This window comes from Hibiscus syriacus, unplaced genomic scaffold (genome assembly GCF_006381635.1).
Source record: "Hibiscus syriacus cultivar Baekdansim isolate YM2019G1 unplaced genomic scaffold, ASM638163v2 tig00110828_pilon, whole genome shotgun sequence".
NCBI classification, from domain to species: Eukaryota; Viridiplantae; Streptophyta; class Magnoliopsida; order Malvales; family Malvaceae; genus Hibiscus; species Hibiscus syriacus.
Genome location: NW_024062880.1, coordinates 919,974 through 947,106, shown reverse-complemented (window position 1 = coordinate 947,106; position 27,133 = coordinate 919,974). Strand labels below are relative to the sequence as shown.

Sequence of the window (27,133 nt, the reverse complement as noted above, 5' to 3'; positions counted from 1 at the left end):
TTGTTATATTATAGAATTCCACTATCATGCACGAGGTTTCATCTAAGCGATGATATCGACCTTGCTGGTATGACATACTTCAACTCTTCTTTGTCTAATGTCGATTTGTTTGTAAAGTTCGATGATCTCGACCTTGCTCGTACGGTTGAGTATATTACTTCCAGCTCGAACATCTCAACAACTCAGAAAAATGACGAAGAAATAAAATATAGATGATGGAGACCTATAAGTATGGTTCCAATTTGTACATGAACGACAATAAGAAAAAGTGTGGAGAATTGAAGAACTTAATATTACTTTTGACGAGTATACTAATTACGAAAAGTAGAACATCATAAAAAATAATGCAATAGATGTTTATGAATTTATGATTTGATTTACTGTTTAGTGTGTGTAAGGTTTGTCCTATTTACGTCCCTAATGTAATGTATTAATTGTGTTGTAATATTACTTTTTAATGTGTATTTCGAATGATTTGTTGTTTTTTGTCTCCATTTATCAGTATTATGAATTTCTTATTTAAATATAATATTAAACATAAAAACAACCACGACAAAAACCTTAGCAGAAGTGATGAGTCCCAACGACTTTTTTTTCTAATTCTATTATCAAGTATATTACCGAAAAAATTAATAATATTTTAAAGAAACTCTTCACCTCGAGGTGACGAGTGTCATAAAAAATAAAATAACACGCACGTGATAAATAAATAATATCCCATGGAACTCATCACCTCGAGATGAAGAGTTCCCATGCACTATAGTAAATACCGTAGATCCCTAATTAAAAACAAATGTTTTCTAAATCCCTAAATTTTAATTTTGTTGGCTATAATGGGCCAAAATTGCGTATAATTAGAGTATTAAACAGGTTATTTTCATTTGAACATTCAAAGTTTGGTTAATATTCATTTTGAATATGCTAGACTCGATATTAAGTTTGAAACAAATTCTTAAAGAGTTAAAATAAATAAGCTGATATGTGACTCGAAAAATTCATTAACTTAAAAGGTGGGAGCATATTATATTTTTATTTTTTAAATTAAATTATTAATAATATTTATATTTATATATTTTTCTATAGAAAAATATATTATAAATTTTTATGTACTTAGATTCAAGTTTGACCTTCAATCAAGTTTAAGTTTGAAAATGTTTTAAGTTTTATCTTTTTGAATTTATGTTGAGCTTCAATTTTTAATTGTGAATTTGAACTTTATAATTTAAAGCTCGTGAAATTTTTAGTTGAATTAAGTTCAATATTACTCAAACTTGACTTATTTTTAATCTTATTTTGTTAAATAGAAACAATTAGTATTTTTTGTTGGAAAAAATGGTAAATTACTCTGATGGATTTAATATTTATATTAAATTCAAAATCCTTTTAAATATTACAAATTAAAGGATATTATTTAATTTGAATATTAGTAGGATATTTACACCTTGAATATGTCAATTTAAAAATATATTTATTATCTTTTTAACTTTGAATTTTAAAAATAATTATATACTTTTGAATATTTTAAATTTAAATAATATTTGTTTAAGTTTGATTAATAAAAGGAGTGTATATCTATTTAATATTTTAAATTTAAAAGATATTATTATCTATTTAAATTTAGATATTAAAAGATATCTAGTTTGAGTAAAACTATCTTGAAATCCCCTATAAATACTGAGCAAACCTGTTAGGTTTTTCACATCTAAGAATTCAAGAACTTTTCTTCTCTTGAAAAATAGTTTCTCTCCTTCTTAGAAAATATTCTTTTTCCTCCTTAATTTTCCCCAGTGATAGTCGAAGGCAAGTATAGTTTATGATATCTACTGTTGTGCTACTATAGTTGATCATCTAGTTGTTGTATCCTGGGAGACAGACAACCAAAAGATCTCGAGTACCAATGAGTGGTAAAAAATTTGTCTTAATAAAATTATGTAGCGACATGTCTCAACTGATTCCGATCACAAGATCAAAATAATATTTTTAATTCCTTTTTTAATTCTCTTCTATTTTTTTCTCAGGTTCAAATTTCATCTCAGATTATTATTTCGGATAACAATCTTAAGAAAATTTATCATCTTTACATTTCTTGATCCGAGATAATTCGAAATTGTGGGAAACAATTGATATAGTAAACAAATTTGTTTCGAGATTTATCTTGCCATCTTAACGGGTTTACTAAAGTCTTGAAGTGGACAAATCTATATAACAATAAATTATCATGAAAATAATTGTGGCTACTGATTTTGTTTTAGAATATTAATTATATCCGATAATAAAATCTAAAATAAACAAAATTTAATTTTGGTTTATTGGAATTATTTCTAATTCCGATTCATTTTCTTTTATAGAAAATGGAGATAGAAAACTCCATCGGTTTATCCAACATGGATGCTAAGATGGTGGTACTAGTTCATAATCCAAATCTGAATGTGAGTCAATTGATAGTGACAATCCACCATAACTAGAAGCCATCAAAATTTGTTGAGAGAATTTCACGATGTGGCAACAAAAGATGGTTTTTTATTTGACCGCAATGAACTTTTCAAGGTTCTAGAAGGAAGATCATTTTATTCTTAAAGAAGGAGAAAAAGGGTATACAATGTTACTACTTCTTGGAAGAACTCAGATTATATATGTTGGAATACAGTTCTAAACTGTCTACAAGATTTATTATATCAAGTATATGTTGGTTATGAAACAACAAAGAAATTTTGGGAGAAATTAGACCACAAATACAAAGCTAAAGATGGTGAGTTAAAAGGTTTTTAGTTGGCAAGTTCTTAAATTTTACCATGGTTAACTTTAAAACAGTAGTAAAATAAGTGGATGATTTCCAACTATTAATCAATGGAATTCTTGTCGGAAGAATGGACATATACGAATCTTTTTAAGTAAACGTCATTTTTGAAAAATCACCTCGTGGATAGAGTGACTTCAAGAATTATCTGAAACACAAAATGAAGGAAATGACCGTTGAAGAACTAGTTGTCAGACCTCGAATAGAAGAAGACAAGAGGATTAATGCCAAAAAACTTAACAAAGAATAGGTTATGATAAATGTGATGAAAGTCAAGGACTTCAAGAAGGGATAATAACCCGAAAAATAGGTTAAAGTTTGGACCTAAAGGTAGAATTTTCAAGAAGGAGAAATTCCAAGGGAAGAGCTTTAACAGTAGTAAGATGGGTCATAAATCCTCTGAGTGCAGACATTCAAAGAAAGCTAAAGCTTACGAGGCTAATGGTGTGAATGATATAGATATATGTTATGTGGTCTCTAAAGTTAACCTGGTTAACTCTAATCCAAGAGAATAGTGGCTAAATATTGGAGCTACGCGTCATATATGTTGCGACAATGACTCATTTTCTAAATTGACATATTGCAACGATAGGGAGAAGCTCTACATGGGCAATGTTGCGACTTCTAAAATCAAGGGGAAGAGTATTGTAGTCTTAAAGATGACTTCTAGCAAAAAAACTCAAGTTGTAAAATGTGTTGCATGTACGTGACATACGAAAAAACCTTGTTTCTGGAATATTTCTAAGTGCTTACAGCTTTAGAATGGTTTTTGAATCCCAAAAGTTGATTTTGTCTAAAGGGGGAATGTTTGTGGGTAGAGGATATGTATTAAATGATATGTGCAAACTCAATGCTATCTTTGTAAAAGCCAAAAGCATGAATAAGAAAAATGTTTCTTCTTCCATTTATATGTTTGAGTCATTTAATTTATGGCATGGTAGACTTGGACATGTTAATTATGATGCTCTGCAGAGATTAATTAACTTAGAACATATTCCTTCGTTTCGTATTAATTAGAATGATAAATGTGAAACATGTGTTGAGACAAAATTAACAAGGTCAGTTTTTTAAAACTGTTGAAAGAAATATCGAACCGTTTGGTTTAATTCATTGTGACGTCTATGACTTAAAATTTGTTCAGATGAGAGGAGGGAATAAATATTTTATTTACTTCATTGATGACAGAACAAAGTATTGATATGTATATTTTCTTAACAGCAATGATGAAGCTATAGATAAATTTATACTCTATAAGCAAGAAGTCGAAAACCAACTTAATAAAAAGATTAAGATGGTAAGAAGTGATTGTGGTGGTGAATATTTTTGAACCATTCGATGAATTTTGTTCACAACATGGTATTATTCATGAACTAACACCACCATATTCTCCTCAATCAAATGGAGTAGCTTAGCGGAAAAATCAGACTCTAAAAGAAATGATGAATGCTTTGTTAGGCATTTATGAGTTATTACAGAACATGTGGGTGAACCTCTGCTTTTAGTTAATTGCCTTTTAAATAAGGTACCCCGAAAGGAAATAGACAAGACACCATAGGAATTATGAAAATTTCAAAAACCTTTCTATAAGCATTTGAAAATGTGGGGGTATTTTGCCAAGGTAATGACCCCATTACCAAAGAAAATGAAAATAGGTCCTAAAACCGTGGATTGTATTTTCATATGCTATGTAGAATATAACAATGCATATCGATTTCTTGTGTATGAGTCAAAGAATCATGAGATTCACAAGAACATGATAATGGAATCAAAGTATGCATCATTCTTTAAAAATATTTTCCCTTATAATCTAAGGAGGTTGATCAAAATTCAATAAAATGAACTTTAGAGACTAATAATGAGGATAATCTAAATGATCAAGAAGAGGTTGAAACTGAAATAGAGTAAATGAGCAAGGGTTGAAAAATCCTTTAGACTAGACTTCCTAACCTTTATGTTGGAGGTTGAACCTCAAACGTATAGTGAAGTTATACGATCCTTTGAAGGCACTTTATGGAATGAAGCCATTAAGAGCAAAATAGATTCCATCATGTAGAACCATACATTGGAATTAATGGATCTTCCTCCGAGAATTAAACCATTAAATTCTAAATGGATTTCCAAATGGAAAATGAAAGCAGATGAAACAATTGATAAGTACAAGACTAGATTGGTAATAAAAGGATACCGAAAAAGAAAGGCTTTGACTATTTTAATACATAATCTCATGTATCAAGGATAACATCCATAAGAATGATACTAATAATTGCCACTTTACGAATCTATAAGTACCTCAATTGGATGTTCAAACAACTTTCCTAAATGAGGACCTTGACGAAGAAATTTACATGGAATAACCTGAGGGTCATGTTGTTTTAGGTCAAGAAAGGAAAGTCTATAGGTTGGTGAAGTCTTTGTATAAACTTAAACAAGCACCAAAACAATGGCATGAGAAGTTAGATAGTGTCATAATGAAAAACAACTTCAAGATAAATAAGTGTGACAAGTGTGTATATGTCAAAACTACAAACATAAGATATGTTATTCTATGATGATGACATACTTATTGTTGGGAGTAACAATGAAATGGTAAAACGTACCAAAGACATGTTAAATTCAAGATTTGACATTAAAAATATGGTATTGGCTAATACAATTATGGGTATCCAAATTAAAAGGTCACCTAAAGGCATCATTCTAACACAATCACACTATGTGGACAAGATCTTTGAGAAATTATCAAGGATGATTTTGGTATAGCCATAACTCCAATAGACACTTGTTTATATTTGTCTAAAAATCAAGGTGAAAGTGTTCACTAGGTGGAATATGCAAGGGTCATAGGCAGCTAAGTGTATCTCATGAGTTATATAAGACCAAACATTACTTTTACTTTTACTATTAGTAGTCTAAGCAAATTCACGAGCAATCTAGGTAAAAATCACTGGAAAATGGTAATAAGAATATTAAGATATCTTAGATACACTCGAGATAATGGGTTATATTATTTCAGAGATCTTGTTATCATAGAAGAATACTTCGATGTTGGTTGGATACATGATATTCAAGATATCAAAGATACAAGTGGATATGTATTCACTTTAGGATGAGTAGATGTGTCTTGGAAATCCTCAGGACAAACGATTATAACTAGATCCACAATTAAATCTGAGTTTCTAGCGCTAGACAAATCTATAGAAGAAGCAGAATGTCTTCAAAATTTTCTTGAGGATATTTTACAATGACCGAAACCTGTGCATATTGTATGTATATTGTCGCAACCACCTTTCAGTTGGGCCCCGAAATTGGGCTTCGACTTGAAAAATGTGGATTGGAGTCGCCATCAATCATTTATTTAAAAATAAATGGGTTGATCGGATACCCTATTTCTTACATGATATGCGTCTTACCAGAAATATGTCGGGCTCGGGAGTCGGTTACAGTCAAGGAAGGATTAGCACCCTTGAACCGCCCTTTCGGTACTACGTAATTTCCAGTTGTCTTAATTAAGAAAATTGTAATTTTAAATTAAAAGGTAAAATTTGATCATTAATTACTTACCTCTGATTAATTGACAAAAATACCCTTAAAAAGTCATAAGATGTATTAGAGGGAAAAAATGAATAAATGAAAAAAATGAAGAATAAAAATAAGTAAAAAAAATAAAAAGAAAAAGAAAAAGAAATAAATAAATGAAATATTAAAAATATATATATATATATATAAATGAGTAAATAGAAAAATAATAATCATAACAATAATGATAGTAATATGAAAATATAATATAATATAAACAATAAAAAACCAAAACAAAAATAATAAATATAAATCAAATATAAAAGTATACATATAATGATAATTGACTTATAAATAAACTATTAAAACATACATATACGTATAATAAATAAAAAAAAAACTAAAAAAGATAATTACAATATATATATATATATATATATATGGTAATAATACGCTTATAATAAAATATTTTAAAAAAAGTATATATATATAATAATAAAATATATATCAAATATAAAAGTATACATATATGATAATTGACTTATAAATAAACTATTAAAACATACATATATACGTATAATGATAAATAAAAAAAACTAAATAAGATAATTACAATATATATATCTATATATATATGGTAATAATACGCTTATAAATAAATATTTTAAAAAAATATATATATAAATAAATATTAAAAAATAACCAAATGAATAAATAAATAAAACTATTGTATATAATAATAATATAGTGTAAAAAAATCAATTGAAAATCATTAAAAACATAAGTATATATATTTATATACAATAATGTAAATAATAAATAAATAAAAATATCCATACAATAATAAAAGGACTAATATAAAGAAAAATAAAATTGGGGCCAAATTTGAAAGACAATTAACGTTAATATGCGCATTAGGGGGATAAAAAATGAACACGCCTCGGGTAGATCTAGGTTCGAAACTTCGAAACCCACCCATTTTTGGTCATCGACGCAACCCACGTTTGGGCTATTCGAACCAAACTCAAGAAAAATAACGTGCACATGCGAGAAATGAACGAATCAAAAAAAATGTTACCTTTTATTTCCTTTTCGAATCGTTTACAATAGCTTTGCCTTTGTTTTCCGTGTTTTCCTATGTATTTTGTCTGTAAATCGTGTTACAATAGTGGTTACAATGGCTATTTATAGTGCTTGTGGATCCTATCTTTAGGAGTTTAATCATATAGAACTCTATCCTATTTTTAGGAGTTTGAATCCTAGCAAAATTCTATCCTATTTTTATGAGTTTGAATCCTAGTAGGACGAAAAGGTGTGTTGACAGCTGCCCCTCTTTGGCCATAGTCGTATAACGGCGATAGGGCAAAGATTAAAAGACACACTTTTCGTTCGGTAGAGTTGAAAATTGACTCTGATGTTTCAATAACTCCCTGTCGAATTGAGTTACGGATGACTCCTCCATCGTGAAGCCGAGTTCATCTTGAAATGATATGAAATTGAAGCCGTAGTTCGGAATTTGAATCAGCACGTGGCTTCTCGTTGCCCTTCGGTCTTCTTCTCGGTTTAAAGTTCTTGGATCGGAATCGAACTCAGAATCTTCATGACAGATATCTTTTGCTTGAAAATGGTTGCTTGTCACTAAAGCACGGTTAACCCAGGTCCTCTTCTCGACTTGAAAACCTCGACTGCAACAGGAAAGTAGTGTGATTGATGTGTCATCGAGCTGAATGGAATCAAACTCGATAATTTTGATGGCAGATAACTCTTCTATCCTTGAGTTATGCTGTAAATGATGTGCCTTGGAGCTGAGCGTAGTCGAACTCGAAGGTCTTTGTTGACAGATACTCCTTCTTTAAGTTGGATATCCTTTGTCGTGAAGTTGAAATCCAATCTAAAGATGGAAGATGCTTGTGTGCACGATTCCCTTCGTCGTGAAGTTGAAACCGTGGGTGGCCCCTTCGTCGTGAGTTGAGCCTGAATTGGATATCCTTCGTCATGAAGTTGAAATCCAAGTAAGTAGCATTGTTCCGAGTCCAATATCCTCCGTCGTGAAGTTGAAATTGGCTCTGGAACCGGGAAATTGTTTGTTGACAACCAGCCGCCCATTCGTTGTGAAGTTGAACTTGTGTTGTCTTGAGTCCAATATCCTTCGCTGTGAAGTTGAAATTGGCTCTAAAATTGAGAAGTTGTTTATTGACAACCAGTGGTCCCTTCGTCGTGAAGTTAAACTTGCGTTGTCTTGAGTCCAATATCCTTCGCTGTGAAGTAGAAATTGGCTCTGAAATTGGGAAATTGTTTGTTGACAACCAGCAGTCCCTTCGTCGTGAAGTTGAACTTGCATTGTCTGGAGTCTAATATCCTTCGTTGTGAAGTTGAAATTGGCTCTGAAATTGAGAAGTTGTTTGTTAACAACCAGCGGTCCCTTCGTCATGAAGTTGAACTTACGTTGTCTGGAGTCCAATATCTTTCGTTGTGAAGTTGAAATTGGCTCTAAAATTGAGAAGTTGTTTGTTGACAACCAGCGGTCCCTTCGTTTTGAAGTTGAACTTGCGTTGTCTGGAGTCCAATATCCTTCGCTGTGAAGTTAAAATTGACTCTAAAATTGGGAAGTTGATTATTGACAACCAGTGGTCCCTTCGTCGTGAAGTTGAACTTGAGTTGTCTGGAGTCCAATATCCTTCGTTGTGAAGTTGAAATTGGCTCTGAAATTGAGAAGTTGTTTGTTGACAACCAGCGGTCCCTTCGTCGTGAAGTTGAACTTGCATTGTCTGGAGTCCAATATCCTTCGCTGTGAAGTTGAAATTGGCTCTGAAATTGGAAAGTTGTTTATTGACAACCAGCGGTCCCTTCGTCGTGAAGTTGAACTTGTGTTATCTGGAGTCCAATATCCTTCGTTGTGAAGTTGAAATTGGCTCTGAAATTGGAAAATTATTTATTGACAACCAGCGGTCCCTTCGTCGTGAAGTTGAACTTGCGTTGTCTGAAGTCCAATATCCTTCGTTGTGAAGTTAAAATTGGCTCCGAAATTGGAAAATTGTTGTTGTCAACCAGCCGTCCCTTCGTTATAAAGTTGAACTTGTGTTATCTTGAGTGACACGATATCTTTCGTCGTGGATTTGAAATCGTGGATGTTTGGCTTCGAGCTAGATATCCTTCGTTGTGAAGTTGAAATCTACTCTCGAGCAAATTGTGAGTTCGAGAGAAACTTTCAATCTGTTGAGTTGGTCGAAGTGTAGCTTCTTGCTGCTAAGTTAAGCAACCAACATGAATCTTTAAAGGTGATTTTGAATCGAGTATCCTTCATCTTGAAGTCGAAACTTGACTCTAAAAGCTGCAAAAAATTATGTATGTGGAAAACGATAAATATGATGCTCTAAAATGTATGCATAAGATGCATGTAACATGAATTGGTTATATTTTATCTCCTGAAAAAGGCCTGATAATTTGCATTAGGATGTTAAATCCCCAAATGATGCTTCAATATCCAAAAATGCCCCAATATTTGATGTTGAATCTTCAAAGATGCCCCAAATGTTCCTCATTTCTTGCTTCAGCATTGATTCTGAGCATGAGTTTTGTGTCTAAAAGTCACATGTCATTTACCAAGATCCACTCTAGAGAGACTGTCTTGTTTGCAAAAAATGTTTTTTTTTCTCTTTTATTTTCAAAGTTATGAAAATATCAATTAAAAGTGTTTTGAAAAATGTTTGATCCAAAGTTTTGAAAATATTATCACTTTCACGGTTTTACAATTGAGACGAATGATAAACTAGAGTTCATCGGATATCAAAGAATTAATTATATTGTTAATCCTTTAATGAATTATAGCTATTTGACAAGTGCCAAGGTCAAAGCTATTTTTGGGAAGTGGTTAAGTAAGGAAAGGATAAAAAAAAATCTCAGGTTATTATGTTTGGTCAAAGGTTTGGCATTTGATGCCTTATCAAGGAATTTGTGATCGCCTTAGTTGCACAATTTTTAAATTCAAGCCGCCTTTTCAGGTTTTCAACTCGAATCCTCCTTTGGTTTCAAGATGTTATTCAGGATTTACGTCTTGAACCCCCCTTTGTTATTTTTCTCTACCATGCATTAATTATATTGTTTTTTGAAAACAAAGATTAATCCTGATGGGCGGGATGAAATCTGAAGATAGTCTCTTCTGTTTAGAAATCCATGTATGATTAGAAGGGACTTTTAAGGTACGTAATGTAGGTCAGGGTTTATGGTTATGAAAGAAAGGGATAAATATGCCCAAACAAGTGTTTCAGGGTGTTGAACCAAGGATCAATTCATTCTGATGCTTTCAATCATGTCTTGCTCAAAATGTCTCTTTCTTGATACTCTATGATCTTCGAGTGAAGTGATTCAGTGATTCGGGAATGTTTGTGCTTGATCAATCTCATAGTTTGAAGCTTGATGTGCCATTTGTCTTTAGGGAATCTTTGCATGTGCTTTTTTATCCCCTTTTCTTTTTGATTTTTGTTCTTTTTTTTTGTTTTTTTCTTTTTTTTATTTTTGCCCTTTTTGTTTTAATTGAATCTTCGCACTTGGCATTTGGTTCACCTTTTGGTATCTCATCTGAATCAATGTCTTCGCTCATGTGAGCATATTTCTTCCACCTTACCCCCCAGTGTGGAGGGTGATCCTTGGTTAGGGTTGAATCAGAAGAAAAATACTACAGGCTCAAAAGGGGACACAAGGGATATATTTTTTTCCTGTTTTGAAGGGATAAAGAAAGAAAGTCGTTCATCATTTCATACATGTAAATCTTCACAGAAGAGATATCCCCAGGGGGATAGATTTTCAAGATTAATTCTATTCACATGAAAACAATGTAATTAATGCATGATAGAATTATTTCGAATGAATTCTTCTTCTTTTTTCCCCCAGATGTCTCAATGTTCAGGCTCCCTGCGAGATGCCCCAAGTTGGTTCTTTAGAAGAATGCTCATGTTAAAATGAATAACTCAATGCCTTGGGTTTTAATGGTAAGAAATGTTATTTTTGAGTCTAAAAAAGACAGTGGTGTGATCTTATTGACTCAAAGAAAGGTATGAGTGTATCAAAAAGATAAAGGCAATGTTCAAGAATTTCAAAAGGAGTAATGTCAAAATTTGTCTTTGGTAATGACCATGAGTTGTTTTGGGAAAGAATTAAGGTTTTTTTTAGGGAAAGGTCTAATCTTTCCATATGTCAAAAATCTATAATTCTTTAAGAATTAAAAGAATCATTAATTCATTTAATATTCGAAGAACTAAAGATTAAAATTTGTTCAATTGCTCCACCTTAGAAAGCATCATAAATTCAATCATTTAAAAGATTAAGCAAACATGAAAGATCAAAGACGTGTTCAAACAAAACAATCCTCTAAGTGCAAATCGTATATGCCATTCCCCCTTCTTCGGCAAACGCTTTACAGTTTTCAGAGGAATGTTTGGGGCTTCTTATATGGTAACAACTAACAACTTCAACATCGTAGCTCTTAGGATATGGGGATTTTTTTCTTATATCATCCTGGCAGGCTTTGTCCTACAATCAGCTGATCAGGCTCCCACTGTATTGTTTTTAGTTTTTTCTTTTGATGTTACAATCTTGCTTCCATGTGGTGTCATATGGTTAAAACCACTTCATCGAATCCTCCATGAAGAAATTTCATGTTTATGAAAATGCTTAAAAATGAAATGTAGATGCACAACGCAAAATGAAAAAATGCATGAAATGTTCGAGGCATTGATCCAGAAAAATGTCCATTATTATAAATAATCCTTATTTTGACAAAAATGTTTTATCTTGTAAGAGACATAAAAATAATCAAAGGTACATTCGGAGTAAATCCTCTAGAGCCCGAACAGCTTCCAGCAGGTTGACAAGTCTTCTGTTTTCATCTGTCACTGGTTGTATACCTTGTCGAACCACTCCAGCTTCCCTTGTAAGGCCATGTAGATGGCGAGCTGCCTTCTGTACTTGATCCAGGAAGTCTCGGATGATTGTGTCTCTGGCCTTCACCCTTTGTTGTGCTTGCTCCAACGGAAACGCCACTGCAAACCCCCGTCGAGGGCAAAGCTCGCTCGCTTGCTTTTTGAATCCCTCAAAGGTCTACAAAGCTAACCATCTCTCATGTTGTTTCTCCAGATCAGCCATTTGGATTCTCAGGCGTTGATTTTGATGTTGACTGTCTGCTAAGCACCTTTGGATAGTCTTCATCTGTTCCTTCCAAGTTCTCTCATCAGGCCCCTCGAATTTTCTTTTCAGGCTATGGGATTCATCTTTCCAATACTCAGATGACACTTTCAACTTGGAGTTATCCTTGACAGCATCTTGATACCCCTTTCTCAGATCTTTGAGCTCAAAACGGACTCTTTTCTGCTCTCTTTCCAGTTTATCTGCTCGATCTTTCTGAGAGCCGGCATCTAGCTTCCACTGATAGCGCTCGGCTTCAAATTCCTTTATCCTCTTCCCCAGCTCATTATTCACAGCTTCAAGCTCTGTTTTGGCTATCTCAAGTCCAAAAGGGACATGCATGAGATGCTCCTCCATGGTCTGTGTGTCCTCACAGTTTGGCACCGGGGTGTTGTTGTTTTTTCGTAATCTTCGCCACTTTAAATAGTCTGGGGTAAGCATGTCTTTAGCAGCCACAATATCCATCCGTAACACTTTCTTCCATGAGTCGACAATCTCTTTGATCCTCTTCTTATAACTGTCACCGTGATACTTAAACTCTGATTTAGCTAGTCCGCATGTTGCTGGGACAAACTGACGTGCCCCATACTGTCTAAGTTCTAACAATGGAGCATACCCAACTACATACCAAAGTTCAGATAAGGTCATAGTGAATCCAGACTTGAAGGAGCTGAACACATCCAATGAATCTACCTCCGCTAGTTCTTCGGCAATGGTTGAGAGACCGAAAGGTCTCGGCTAAGATGGTTGGTGCTGGGTTGACCCGTTTCGGAAGTTGCTCAAACAGTTCCACCACGGCTGCGTCAATGCATCCCAAAATCTTTGGAAAGATGATCAAGCCATACAGACCTAGTGCAAAAAAGGTCTATAGTCTTTCATTCATCAGGGTGGTTATTCATTAGTTTCCTTATGTGGATCCACTCAATTCCCTGCTCGTTACCTTTGTTTCGGAGTCGGTCAGTCACCCACTTTTCAGCAACTCCTGCAATCTTAGCCAGTATGTTCTTGAAAGACCGACTCTTAATGTGTTTGATGTAGGCTCGCTCCAGTTTAATGCTTTCACAGTGCAATAATATAGTATACTCTTCGATGGTAGGTACCATGTCCTCCTGGTTAAAAGTGAAGCAACTGTATCTCGGGTTCTAGAATCGAACCAAGGTTCTAGTTAAGGACTCATCGGTCTTAACATAAAGCAAAAGTGCAATGTCACCATATCGCTGACTGAACTTCTATTTCCAATCATTCTTTCAACTGCCCCAGATGTCCCGAAGCTCTTGCACGTCGTTCTGCTTTAGGCTAATAGAGGCGTAGCTAACCAGTTCTGACACATAGCTTCCTTGAAGACTGTCTCCCTTTTCCTTCTGAGTCTTCTCGGACCATAATTTAGATTATTTTTGTGTAACAAATACCTTTTTAGGGATCACTGGCCTCTTGTTATGATGCAAATGATGAAAACAAATAAAGAGGACAAAATAAAAAAATTATGAGGTAAATCAAAATAATAAATGAAAATCCTACCCCACATGATACTACCCGAACATGCTTAGTATTCCTACTCGGACATGATCTCTATCTCGCATGCTAATTTAAAACAAATCCTAACCGCATATTTGTCTAGTTCGCATGCTTTGAATAGAAAGTAAAGCATGAAATAATTCTGGCATCCTAGGGTTTGAAATGATGTTTTGGGGTAGACTTTAATTCTTCAAAGTCTCCCGGTTTAGGTGCTAAAAAACGGTACCTCAGTTCTCCTTGCTGGTGCTCCCTTGGGCTTGCCAGACCCTTAGTCCTAAACCCATCACAGGCTTGTGTGGACTAAGTTAAACTCGAGATGACACATTCCCTTATGCCCGCACGGTGAATAAATTCACACGAAGACATAAGGTATATGAATCCCGAAGGCTACTTGCTAGGCCCGTACGGTGAATAAATTCACACGAAGGCGTCGCTTTTACCCTCACTTAAGACAGGGTTTATAGCTCAGGTATAGAGCCTTAAATGAAAAAGATTTGAAGGCTGAAATCACGAGAAAACGATTAGTACAACTATTTACCCGAAAATATAATCAAAATTAAATAAAAATGATCGAAATGTTACCTTAAAATTTAAACTTACCCTTTTCGTTAAAAAGACAACTGAAATTACCTTAGTCTGACTCACTTACATGTCCCCAGTGGAGTCGCCAAGCTGTCGCAACCGTCTTTCGGTTTGGCCCCGGAATTGGGCTTCGACTTGAAAAATATGGATTGGAGTCGCCACCGATCATTTATTTAAAAATAAATGGGTTGATCGATACCCTATTTTCTTACTTGATCTATGTCTTCCCAGAAATATGTCGGCTCGGGTCGGTTACGGTCAAGGAAGGATTAGCACCCTTGAACCGCCCTTTCGGTACTACGTAATTTCCAGTTGTCTTAATTAAGAAAATTGTAATTTTAAATTAAAAGGTAAAATTTGATCATTAATTACTTACCTCTGATTAATTGACGAAAATACCCTTAAAAAGTCATAAGATGTATTAGAGGAAAAAATGATAAATGAAAAAAAATGAAAAAAATAAGTAAAAATAAAATAAAAGGAAAATAATAAATAATAAATGAATATTAATATATATATATATATATATAATAAATAAAATAGAAAAATATAATCATAACAATAATGATAGTAATATGAAAATATAATATAATATAGACAAATAAAAAAACCAAAACAAAATAAATAAATATATAAATCAAATATAAAAGTATACATATAATGATAATTGGCTTATAAATAAACTATTAAAACATATATATACGTATAATGATAAAGTAAAAAAACTAAATAAAGATAATTAAATATATATATATATGGTAATAATACGCTTATAATAAATATTTAAAAAAGTGTATATATATATATATATATATATATAATATTAAAAAATAACCAAATGATAAATAAATAAAAAATATATGTATATATAATAATAATATATAGTGTAAAAAATCAATTGAAAATCATTAAAAAAACATACTATATATATTTATATAATGACAATAATAAAAAAATAAATAAATAAAATACATACAATAAATAAAAGGACTAATATAAAGAAAAATAAAAATTGGGGCCAAATTTAAAAGACAATTAACGTTGCTATTGCGCATTAAGGGGATAAAAAATGAACACGCCTCGGGGTAGATCTAGGTTCGAAACTTCGAAACCCCACCCATTTTTGGGCATCGGCGCAACCCAACGTTTTGGGTTATTCGAACCAAAACTCAAGAAAAATAACGTGCACATGCGAGAAATGAACGAATCAAAAAAAATGTTACCTTTTATTTCCTTTTCGAATCGTTACAAGCTTTGCCTTTGTATTTTCCGTGTTTTCCTCTGTATTTTGTCTGTAAATCGTGTGTTACAATAGTGAGTTACAATAGCTATTTATAGTGCTTGTGGATCCTATCTTTAGGAGTTTAAATCATAGTAGAACTCTATCCTATTTTTAGGAGTTTGAATCATAGCAAAATTCTATCCTATTTTTTTGAGTTTGAATCCTAATAGGACGAAAATGTGTGTTGACATATATACTATAACAACCAATGAATAATTGCTAGAGCACATAATTTTATGTATAATGGTAAATCGAGACATATGCATCATCGACACAATATCATTAGACAACTGATCTTAAATGGAGTTATCTCTAATGATTTTTTAAGGCTAAAGTATAACATTACAGATGCACTAACCAAAAGGTTAAATCGAAATTAAGTTGAGAAAATATCTAAAGGAATGAGACTAAAGCCCTTGAGATTTAAAGGCGTTAGGTGAAGGAAAAAACTACCTTGTTGACTGGAGATCTCAAGATCTATGTTCAAAATGACAACCTAATTGCATAACTCGTGTATGGTCACTATGTGGTTTCTTATCCTAAGTATGTTTCTATGATGTAAACAAATATCAAAGTGGTATAAGCTAAGAAAAAACTTTTAATAACTATTGTGTATTGCAGTGAGTCGAGCAATATAAGTCACTTAAGTGAGAGTGAATTGGGCTGCTTCAAGGAGACTATTGGGTATAGCTCTCTCAAACTCTTGTAGAATCAGGTGATGTCCATGGCTTTAAGGACATACCCATGAGAACTAGATTCTTGTCAGAGGGGTAGTTGTGTGAAGTATGTCATTGTTTACACAAACAACAGAATAGTTCAAAGACATCGCGTCTATTATTTAACCAGTAAAGTAAATATATTGTCACAATGGAAGGTTCAAAGGAGGACACCTACCTATCCTATGTAACTACCGATCGTAGAGGTTATCATCACACCGTGTCAAAATGTTCTTGTCGGAGGGGATTGTTGGAAAAAATGGTTAATTACTTTGATGGATTTAATATTTATATTAAATTCAGAGTCCTTTTAAATATTGAAAATTAAAGGATATTATTTTATTTGAATACTAGTAGAATAATTACTTATTGAATATATCAATTTAAAAAGGTATTTGTATCCTTTTAACTTTAAATATTAAAGATAATTATATACTTTTGAATATTTCAAATTTAAATAATATTTGCTTAAGTTTGAATAAAAAAATGAGTGTATATCCATTTAATATTTTAAATTTAAAAGATATTGTTATTTGTTTAAATTTAGATATTAACCTTGTGGTCGTGGGATCGAGTCCCACGGTGGGCAATTCATAATTCTGACTGCCGAAGGTCTCACACGGAAGCTGCCCTCAACCTGGCGTTAGGGGCAACCTACTATCCTACCTCCCCTTACCCTATCACACATGGGAATAGGGCCAGCTAATTTTTTTATTTGGAGTAAAAATCTCTTGAAAATCCCCTATAAATACTAAGCAAAGATGTTAGGTTTTTCACATCTCAAAATTCAAGAAATTTTCTTATCTTGAAAAATAGTTTTTCTTATTCTTAGAAAAATATTATTTTTCCTCAATTTTGTCTCGGTGATAGTCGAAGACAATGATAGTTATGATCGCTACTGATATGCTATTGTAGTTGATCATCTAGTTTTTATATCCTGGGAGACAAACGACCAAAAGATCTCGAGCACCAAGGAGTGGCCGAAAATCTTTCTTAAGGAAACTGTATAGGGATAAGCCTTAACTGATTCCGATCACAAGATCAAAATAATAAAAAGAGTATTTTTAATTCTTTTTTAATTTTTAAAGAATTTAATTTCTTTCTTTTAATTTTTCTCAGGTTCGAATTTCATCTCAAATTGTTATTTCAGATAACATTATTAAAAAGTGAAAATATCTAAAATTACAATAATAGTTTACAATGATAGTTGTAAACTAAATACATAATTTGGACATTTTCCTATAACATTGAAACTAGCCACTTTAGATCATATAAGGACTCGAACAAAAATAGATACGAATAAATCTGATTACATCGGTAAATGAACCACAAAAGTTAATTAAACTATTAAAATACCACTGAGAACCTCAAATCAGAGTCGAACGTTGTAAGTATCCAAAAACGCAAAATCGCGCATTCAAATTTAATCTAAATGTCCATAGCATGGAAGATCAGCAACATTTCAATTAAATGTCATCTTAATCAGTCGTGACGTTGTTAAATTCAACCATGAGAAAACATTAATAAAAGAACAACCAAACAACTGAGAAAAAATAAAAAAAAATGTACCACAAAGGTAGAGATAAACGTGTCATAAAGGCATAATTATTCTTATTAAAAAAATAAAAAAAACAAAGAAAATAGAATCGACAGTTGAAAATAAACATAAAAAATCAGTGTCACCACTAGCTAAACAAAATAAAAAAAAGGAAAAAATTGATATGATCTATAAAAAGTAATATATCAAAAAAAGGAAAGGAGGATTTATATTTATTTTATTTTTAACAATCATTTAGTGGATTTAAAAATATTTTTTAACATGGGAAGAGTATAAAATTTATATAAGAATAATTATAATTAAAAATTCAATAAATATGATTAATATGATAAATAATTAATTAATGAAAATTCAGATTTTAAAAATAAATTGCGACTTTGGTAATATTATTATAAAATGATAAATATTTAAATTGAATGAAACCACAAATAGGCCTATGATTTTTCACCGATTTGCCGGAAATGCTCACATGCGACATCCTTAATATACGATTAAAAAATTGTGCTACCGATTTTGTTATTGTTTAAATAACAAAACCAGTAAAAAATGACAAGAAACATTATTAGGCGCTATCGGTTTTGTTATTATTGGATGTTTTACCGGATTTGGTAAAACTGACCGGAAACATTATTAGATGCTATCGATTTTATTATTGTTGGACACTTTTACCGGAAATGTTAAAAAATGATGTTTTAAATAAAAATAATAATTTTTAAATAATTTTTTATCGATTTTATTATTTAAATAATAATAAAACCGATAACGTATTATTTTAATCTTATATTAAGATGCCACACCGTATAACTTCCCTGATTGCCGCTAACCAAATTCCAACGCCTTGGCGATGCCGCTTATCTCCATATCACTAACGTCGTTAACTATACAACTCAAGAATCAACTAAATTCCGTTAAAGAAGTAATTGCAATCGTATAAGCCACGCGCTTCTACCGTTGAGTGTTCAACGCTTCCTTTCCCCTTTTATCATTTCTGTCTCACTGTCCACCCCTTTTCCACTTTTTAAATTCTCCCTCTCTCTCTATATATCTCTGTAATTCTAGGGTTCTTTTGAATTTCTCTGATTACTAAATTTCCACGTTTTTGTTTCTTCATAATCTTTTTGGGTTTCTTTCCCATGGAGTCGATTAGATCTCCCTATTGGTGCTACAGATGCAACCGCTTCATCCGTATCCGGATCTGTTCTCCCCATGATTCCATCAACTGCCCCGACTGTGGCGGAGGCTTCATCGAAGAAATCGAAACGCCCTCTCGATCTCCCGTCCAACACCGTTTCCCTGCCGCCACCATGTATTCCGAAACGCAAAGCCCCGAGCTCAGCCCAAGCCCCAGCTCCACTCCTCATTTCCGCCGCACTCGTCGAAACGATGGCGATCGCTCCCCTTTCAATCCTGTTGTTGTCCTCCGTGGACCCACCTCCGAATCCGATGGTATAGTTGCCGATAGAGGTAATAGAAATTTTGAGCTTTATTACGATGATGGGTCCGGGTCGGGTCTTCGTCCCCTGCCTGCAAGCATGTCGGAGTTTTTAATGGGTCAGGTTTTGATCGGCTTCTCGATCAGTTATCTCAATTAGAAGCGAACGGGGTTGGCCGTCTCGATCAACCGCCCGCCTCAAAAGCGGCAATTGAATCAATTCCGGTGATAAAAATCCTAGGAAGCCATGTAAGGTTGGAATCTCACTGTGCAGTTTGCAAAGAGCCTTTCGAGCTCCACTCGGAAGCTCGTGAAATGCCTTGTAAGCATATATACCATACGGATTGTATTTTACCTTGGCTTTCCATTCGAAAATCTTGTCCAGATTGCCGCCATGAATTGCCAACAGAAAATAACGGAAATAACTTAGTGGGAAACGATGCTGTTAGAGATGAAGAAGCTGTAGGCTTAACCATATGGAGGTTGCCGGGAGGTGGGTTTGGTGTGGGGAGATTTACTGGAGGTACGAGAGCCGCGGAGAGGGAGTTTCCAGTTGTGTTTACTGAGATGGATGGTGGATTCAATAATGCAGGTGCTCCAAGGAGGATTTCATGGGCGCCTAGTGGGAGAAGGTCCCAAGAGAGTAGAGGATTAGGACGTGTATTTCGGAGTTTTGTGTCATTTTTCGGGAGGTTTAGAAGTTCATCACGTTCAGGCTCAGATTCTGGATTTGCAAGTTGAAGTAGATCGGGTTCGGTATTTGGGAGGTCATTGAGAAGGGATAGCGAGTGGAATTTTGAGGATTGAACAATGGTCGAATTTATCTTTTATCCATTGTTATGTTAACCTTTCTTTCCCATGTAATCTGATACTACATTAACTGCAGTTTTCCTCGGGAAATAAACGAGTAACAAGTAATTTTCCTGTAGTTAGATTAGTGAGAATACGAAATAAAAGCGGAAAAATAATACTTGAAAAATTGATAACGGAGTTCAACCAATTGTGTTTACGTCTCCGGACTGCTGTAGATCTTTTACTAAAGATAAAAAATTACAGGTGTTTACAAAACACACTTGAGAGAGAACTGAAAGATTTTGGGATGATTTTGAAGTTAAATGAGCTAGGGTATTTATAGTTGAAGCTTAAGGACTAATCTTATAAATATCCTAAAGTGTGTAATCGCTAAAATGTAATTAACCCATTTATCAAAATCAGCAAATGTTGCACTGTTTTTTTACAATTTGCACCGAATTCTTCTGCCAGCAAAACCATTCCCCTTTTGTTGAAAAATCAATAGGCGGTGCCCACCCTTTTTTACTTTACAATCTCCCACTTGAATACTGATTTTAATCTGTCTTCACACCTTGATCAATGCAGCAACATTTCTGGTCTTGTTATTCTAGCATGCCAACTGAAGCTGAACACAACTTCAGTTTGTCTGTGATCACCGTCTTTGTCAACATGTCTGTCGGATTTTGAGCTCCACTAATCTTTTCAAGTTTCAAAATCCTATATTCTAGAAGAGACCGGATAAAATGATATCTCAATTGTATGTGCTTCGTTCTGGAATAAAAAGACGGGTTCTTTGCTAGATGTATAGCACTTTGACTATCGCAGTACAAGACATTGTTATCTTGCTTCTTTCCTAACTCTTCCAAGAAACTTTGGAGCTAAACCATCTCCTTGCTGGCTTCTGTAACAGAAACATATTCTGCTTCAGTTGTGGAGAGAGCAACTATCTTCTGTAGTTGAGAAACCCAACTCACTGCAGTACCTCCTAGAGAATAAACATACCCTGTAGTGCTCTTTCTGATGTCAACATTTCCGGCTAAGTCAGCATCTACATAGCCTGTCAGTATCGTATCTCCACCTTTGAAACAAAGTGCTTTGTTTATAGTACCCCGCAGATATCTGAGGATCCATTTGACAGCTTCCCAATGTACCTTGCCCGGATTATTCATGTACCTGCTAACAGCTCCCACTGCATGAGCAATATCTGGTCTGGTACAAACCATGGCATACATTAGACTTCCAATTGCTGAGGCATACGACACCTTCACCATATGTGCACGTTCTTCCTCCGTCTTTGGTAACTGTTCTTTGGAGAGTCTAAAATGAACACCTAAAGGTGTGCTTACTGGTTTAGCATCTTGCATGTTGAACCTAGAGAGTACTTTGTTGATGTACTCAGCATGTGATAACATCAAAGTCCCCGACTTTGTGTCTCTCTTGATCCTCATCCCAAGAATTTGCTTTGCTGCACCCAGATCTTTCATTGCAAACTGCTTCGACAATTTTTGCTTCAAGTTTATAATCTCTTGCATGTCTGAGCCTGCAACGAGCATGTCATCAACGTACAACAATAAAATAATGAAGCTATTGTCGAACCTCTTGATGTAGCAACAATGATCTGCTTGGCATCTGGTAAAATCACTGCTACTCATGAAGCTGTCAAACTTCTTGTACCACTGTCTAGGAGCTTGTTTTAAACCATACAAGCTCTTCTTCAACCTGCATACCGGGTTTTTCTTGCCTGCCTCTATGAAGCCTTCTGGCTGCCTCATATAAATTTCTTCCTCCAAATCACCATGAAGGAAAGCTGTCTTTACATCTAACTGCTCAAGATGTAAATTTTCTGCAGCTATAATTTTCAACACCAGTCTGATTGTAGACAGTTTTACAACTGGAGAGAAAATTTCATTGTAGTCAATACCTTCCTTTTGTTGAAAACCTTTTACAACCAATCTTGCTTTGTAGCGTTTACTCCTATCGTGCTCTTCTTTGATCCTGTAAATCCACTTGTTGTGGAGCGCTTTCTTGCCTGGTGGTAATTCAGCTAATTCCCACGTCTGATTTGACATAAGCGAGTTCATCTCATCTTTCATGGAAGACTCCCACTTGACTGAATCCTCCACTTGCATTGCTTCATCATAGCATTCTGGTTCACCATTTTCAGTCAGTAACAAGTAGTGCAAAGAAGGAGAATACCGTTGGGTTGGTTTAGGAATTCTGGAGGAGCGTCTTAGTTCCGGTGTGCCTGGTTCTTCTTGAACTGCTTCAGGACTGATCTAAACATCATTTCCAGAAATCTCCTCGAACTCAGCAAATTCCTTTGTTTCAGCTTTGGTATTGGAGCTGCTTGATTCTACAGTTGACTTGTCTTTGTACATCACATTCTCATTGAAAATGACATCTCTGTTTCTGATGATCTTCCGATTTTCATAGTCCCAAAACCGATAACCGAACTCATCACCGCCGTAACCAACAAAGGCACATTTGTTGGACTTAGCATCAAGTTTACTTCTTTCAGCAGAGTCTATGTGTACATAAGAAATACAACCAAACACTCTTAAGTGTGAAAGGTTTATTTCTTTCTTGCTCCAAACTTCCTCTGGTATTCTTCCATCCAAAGGAACTGAGGGCTCACGGTTGATCAGGTAAGCTGTAGTGTTGATAGCTTCAGCCCATAGAAATTTGGGCAATCCGGCATGTATCCTCATGCTTCTGGCATGTTCATTCAGAGTTCTGTTCATGCGCTCTGCTATGTCATTCTGCTGCGGTGTCATGGGAACTGTTGTCTCCATCTTGATCCCATTATTTGCGCAGAAGTCTCTGAATCTCCTATTTCTGTACTCTCCTCCATTGTCAGACCTCAACCGCTTGACTTTCAGACCAGTCTCATTTTCCACCATGGCCTTCCATTTTCTGAAGGTATCAAAGACTTCTGATTTCTTCTTCAGAAAATAAACCCACACCTTCCTTGTAGAATCATCGATGAAGGTGACATAATATAGTGAGCCTGCAAGAGATGGAACTGGAGATGGTCCCCATACATCAGTATGAACCAACTATAACTTTTCAGCCTTGGGTGTCTTACCAATCTTTGCAAAGCTGACTTTCTTTTGTTTGCCAAAGATGCAATCCTCGCATAGTCCGACATCTACATTCTTTAGATCCGACAGCTTTCCTTTTGACAAAAGTGTCTTCATCCCTTTCTCGCTCATGTGACCAAGCCTTTGGTGCCATAGGTTTGATTTTCCATCAGTATCTGCGGCTGTAATGATATTCTCTAAATTTGAGGTTACATAGAGAGTACCAGTTTTCTTACCACGAGCAATGACGAGTGCTCCTTTGGTAATCTTCCATTCACAGTCTGAAAAAGTTGTGTTATATCCTTCTCCATCAAGCTGTCCAACAGAAATCAAATTTCTTTTAAGACCAGGAATATGTCTCACACCTTTCAACGTCCAGGTGATCTGGTTTGGAAACTTTAGTCGGATGTCTCATCTTCCGACAATCTTCAAGGTTTCATCATCAGCTAGATGAACCTTCCCAAAATCACCACTGACATAGTTCTCCATGATTTCTCGGTATGGGGTGGAGTGGAAAGATGCCCCTGAATCCAAGATCCATGATTCAATCGGACTGTTGACGCTTAGAATCATGGCATCACCTGTCTCCTCTGTCATGTTTGCAGATTCCTGTGCGCCGGTATCTTTCTTCAGTGTTCGACAATCCCTTTTAAAGTGACCATTCTTGCCACAATTATAACAGGTAAAATCTTTCTTTCCCGTTCTTGATTTTTCCCGTCTGGATTTCGATCTGCCAAGATTTGAATTTCTTTCTGAAGTTCTCCCTCTGGACTCCGTGTGCAAGGCTGAGGAGATTGATGCTTCACCCGATTCTCTCCGTCGAATTTCTTCGCTCAGTACCAGATCCCGAACATCGTCGAATTTCAATTTACTATTTCCCGACGAGCTGCTAACTACTGTAATAGTAGCATTTCAACTGTCTGGTAGAGATGATAAGATAATTAAAGCTCGAACTTCATCATCGAATTCAATTTCCACGGAACTCAACTGGGTTGTGATTGTGTTGAGTTCATTTAGGTGTTGTGCCACCGATGCCCCTTCCGCCATCCGCAAATTGAATAATCGTCTCATCAAATGAACTTTGTTTGAGGCTGATAGCTTCTCATACATACTGGAGAGAGCCTCCATAAGACCCGCCGTGGTCTTTTCCTTTGCTATGTTGAAAGCAACATTGCGAGATAACGTCAGTCGGATAACTCCGAGGGCTTGTCTATCGAGAAGAACCCAGTCTTCATTCTTCATGCCCTCTGGTTGCTTTTTTGAGAGGGGTTGATATAGATTTTTCTGGTACAAAAAATTTTCAATCCGCATCTTCCAAAAGCTAAAGTCCGCACCATCAAACTTTTCAATTTTCACCTTCCCTTCGTCTGCAGCCATCGCTCCCACTCGAATATGGATTCGTTTGGATCGTTTCTGACTTCGAACCACCGTGTATTAGAACACCTCCGTCGAAAAATTCGTATCGTCGACAAAATTTCACTATTCACGAAATTTACTATTCACGTGAACAGTAATGAATAGTGACCTCGCAAAAAAATTGACAAAATTCACAACCAAAAGCTCTGATTACCTGTTGTTGGGAAATAAACGAGTAACAAGTAATTTTCCTATAGCCAGATTTGTGAGAATACGAAATAAAAGCGGAAAAATAATACCCGAAAAATTGATAACGGAGTTCAGCCAATTGTGCTTACGTCTCCGGACTGTTGCAGATCTTAAACTAAAGAGAAAAAATTACAGGTGTTTACAAAACACACTTGAGAGAGAACTAAAAGATTTTGGGATGATTTTGAAGCTAAATGAGCTAGGGTATTTATAGTTGAAGCTTAAGGACTAATCTTGTAAATACCCTAAAGTGTATAATGGCTAAAATGTAATTAACCCCTTTATCAAAATCAACAAATGCTGCACCGTTTTTGACAATTTGCACCGAATTCTTCTGCCAGCAAAACCATTCCCCTTTTGTTGAAAAATCAACAGGCGATGCCCACCCTTTTTTACTTTACAAGGGGATGTTTGTATACTGTATTATTTTACTTTGTTGTAAATAATAACACTTTTGGTGAAGGAGTGAAGCATCGTTCGTGTTTAGTTCTTGTCGAAAGAGAAAGAAGCTTTGATGAGTCGTTATGTGCACCAATGCGGCTGAAGAAGGAGAAAGCTCCGTGGCTAGTAGGGTCATTTAGTGGTTGCTGAGGTACTAACCTCACATATAAATTTATCTTAGGCCTAAAAAGTTCAATTCATAAGTTTTGTAGCCATAATTTATGTTGTTCTTTCTTACATGCATTTATTATCAGAAATTTGTTGTTCATTTGCAGTTCTTAATTCAATCGAGTTATATATGTAATTTTTGGGTTTACTTGACTGGAAGCCAATCTACCTTCAGCCACTGGTCTACTTGTTTTAGTGTTTGTTTGAATTACTTAATCATGTGATGGATTCTGCAAGTTTTAATTTTGCATTCAATTTTTAATTATTGTGCATAAATGTGATACTGCACCAATTGGGGCATGATCAATTAATGTAGATGTGGATAGAGACAGGTAGAAGTCCAATGCATTTGTTGGTTGGACAGTTATCATTTACACTGAGATAATGGGAAGTGGTCTACTGCCCTTTGCTTCTGTTTGTTGCTGATATCATCATGAAGGCTTTAATTTGTGAATAATTATTATTGAACAACAGTCTGCCTTTGAAATCTGTATTGACAGGGCTGCTTCATAGTATGCATTTCTGATTCCCTATAAAATTGTTTACTTGTTAGAGATTTAGAAAGCAAATATACTAATTCCGAAATTGAACTTCATTACTATATTGCATTTCTAGCACTTTTCTGTTACAGTTGTTCTAAGGGTACTGCTTTATTTACATCTTCGTTACTTGCATATGCTTTTTATGTTATGAGTGCAACGTTTTTCTTTGATTTTCATGCCATTCTCAAATTAGGAGGCCTGCTAAAATGCCTTTATGATTACGTTATATATTTTTCCCGTAGGAATCATGGACGACGTGCAGTGTTTGTAAAATTAGGCTGATAATTTAACCTTATGATATCTATAAAACAGTGATTTAATTGAAAAATATATATATAGAGGGGTATTATTATAATTATTTTTAGATATATAAGGCAAAATTATATTTTTTTCGGGTCGGGTATTTTTCATCCTAAACCCGAATCCGACTCGACCCTAACATCATCTTTAAAAAACCTGACACGACTCGAACCCGATTTTTTTTTTAAAAAACCCAACCCGGTCGGGTCAGGTCAGAACCCATCGAGTTCGGATCTCATGTCCATCCCTAATTAGACCTGCATCGTGTTTATATCTTTTATCATTTTTACTTTTTAAAAAGAATAAAAATATTACCGTGCCGCTGAACCCTAAATATATAAACCCTTACATCTTTAATCTTAAATTTAAAATATTATATAAATGAGAGAATTTCCCAACAATCCTAGTTACGACGAAAGGGTTGTAGACGTGCATTCACATGAGAACTCATGGGGATTTAGGGGGTGGGATTTATATGATTTCATGGTGATTGAACACGGGGGAGACGACGTTCAGAAGGGGGTGGGGGTCGGGGTGATAGAATTATTTTAGTAAAAAAAATTTATCGGACATTACTACATAGACACCTAAAAAATTATGGTCAAAAATATTATTTTGACACATAAAATT

General features: G+C 34.6%; 1 pseudogene; it reads left to right on the top strand.

Annotated features, from left to right (window-relative positions):
- The first annotated feature begins 19,128 nt into the window (after positions 1-19,128).
- LOC120142385 lies at positions 19,129-20,530 on the top strand (annotated as a pseudogene).
- The last annotated feature ends 6,603 nt before the right edge of the window (positions 20,531-27,133 follow it).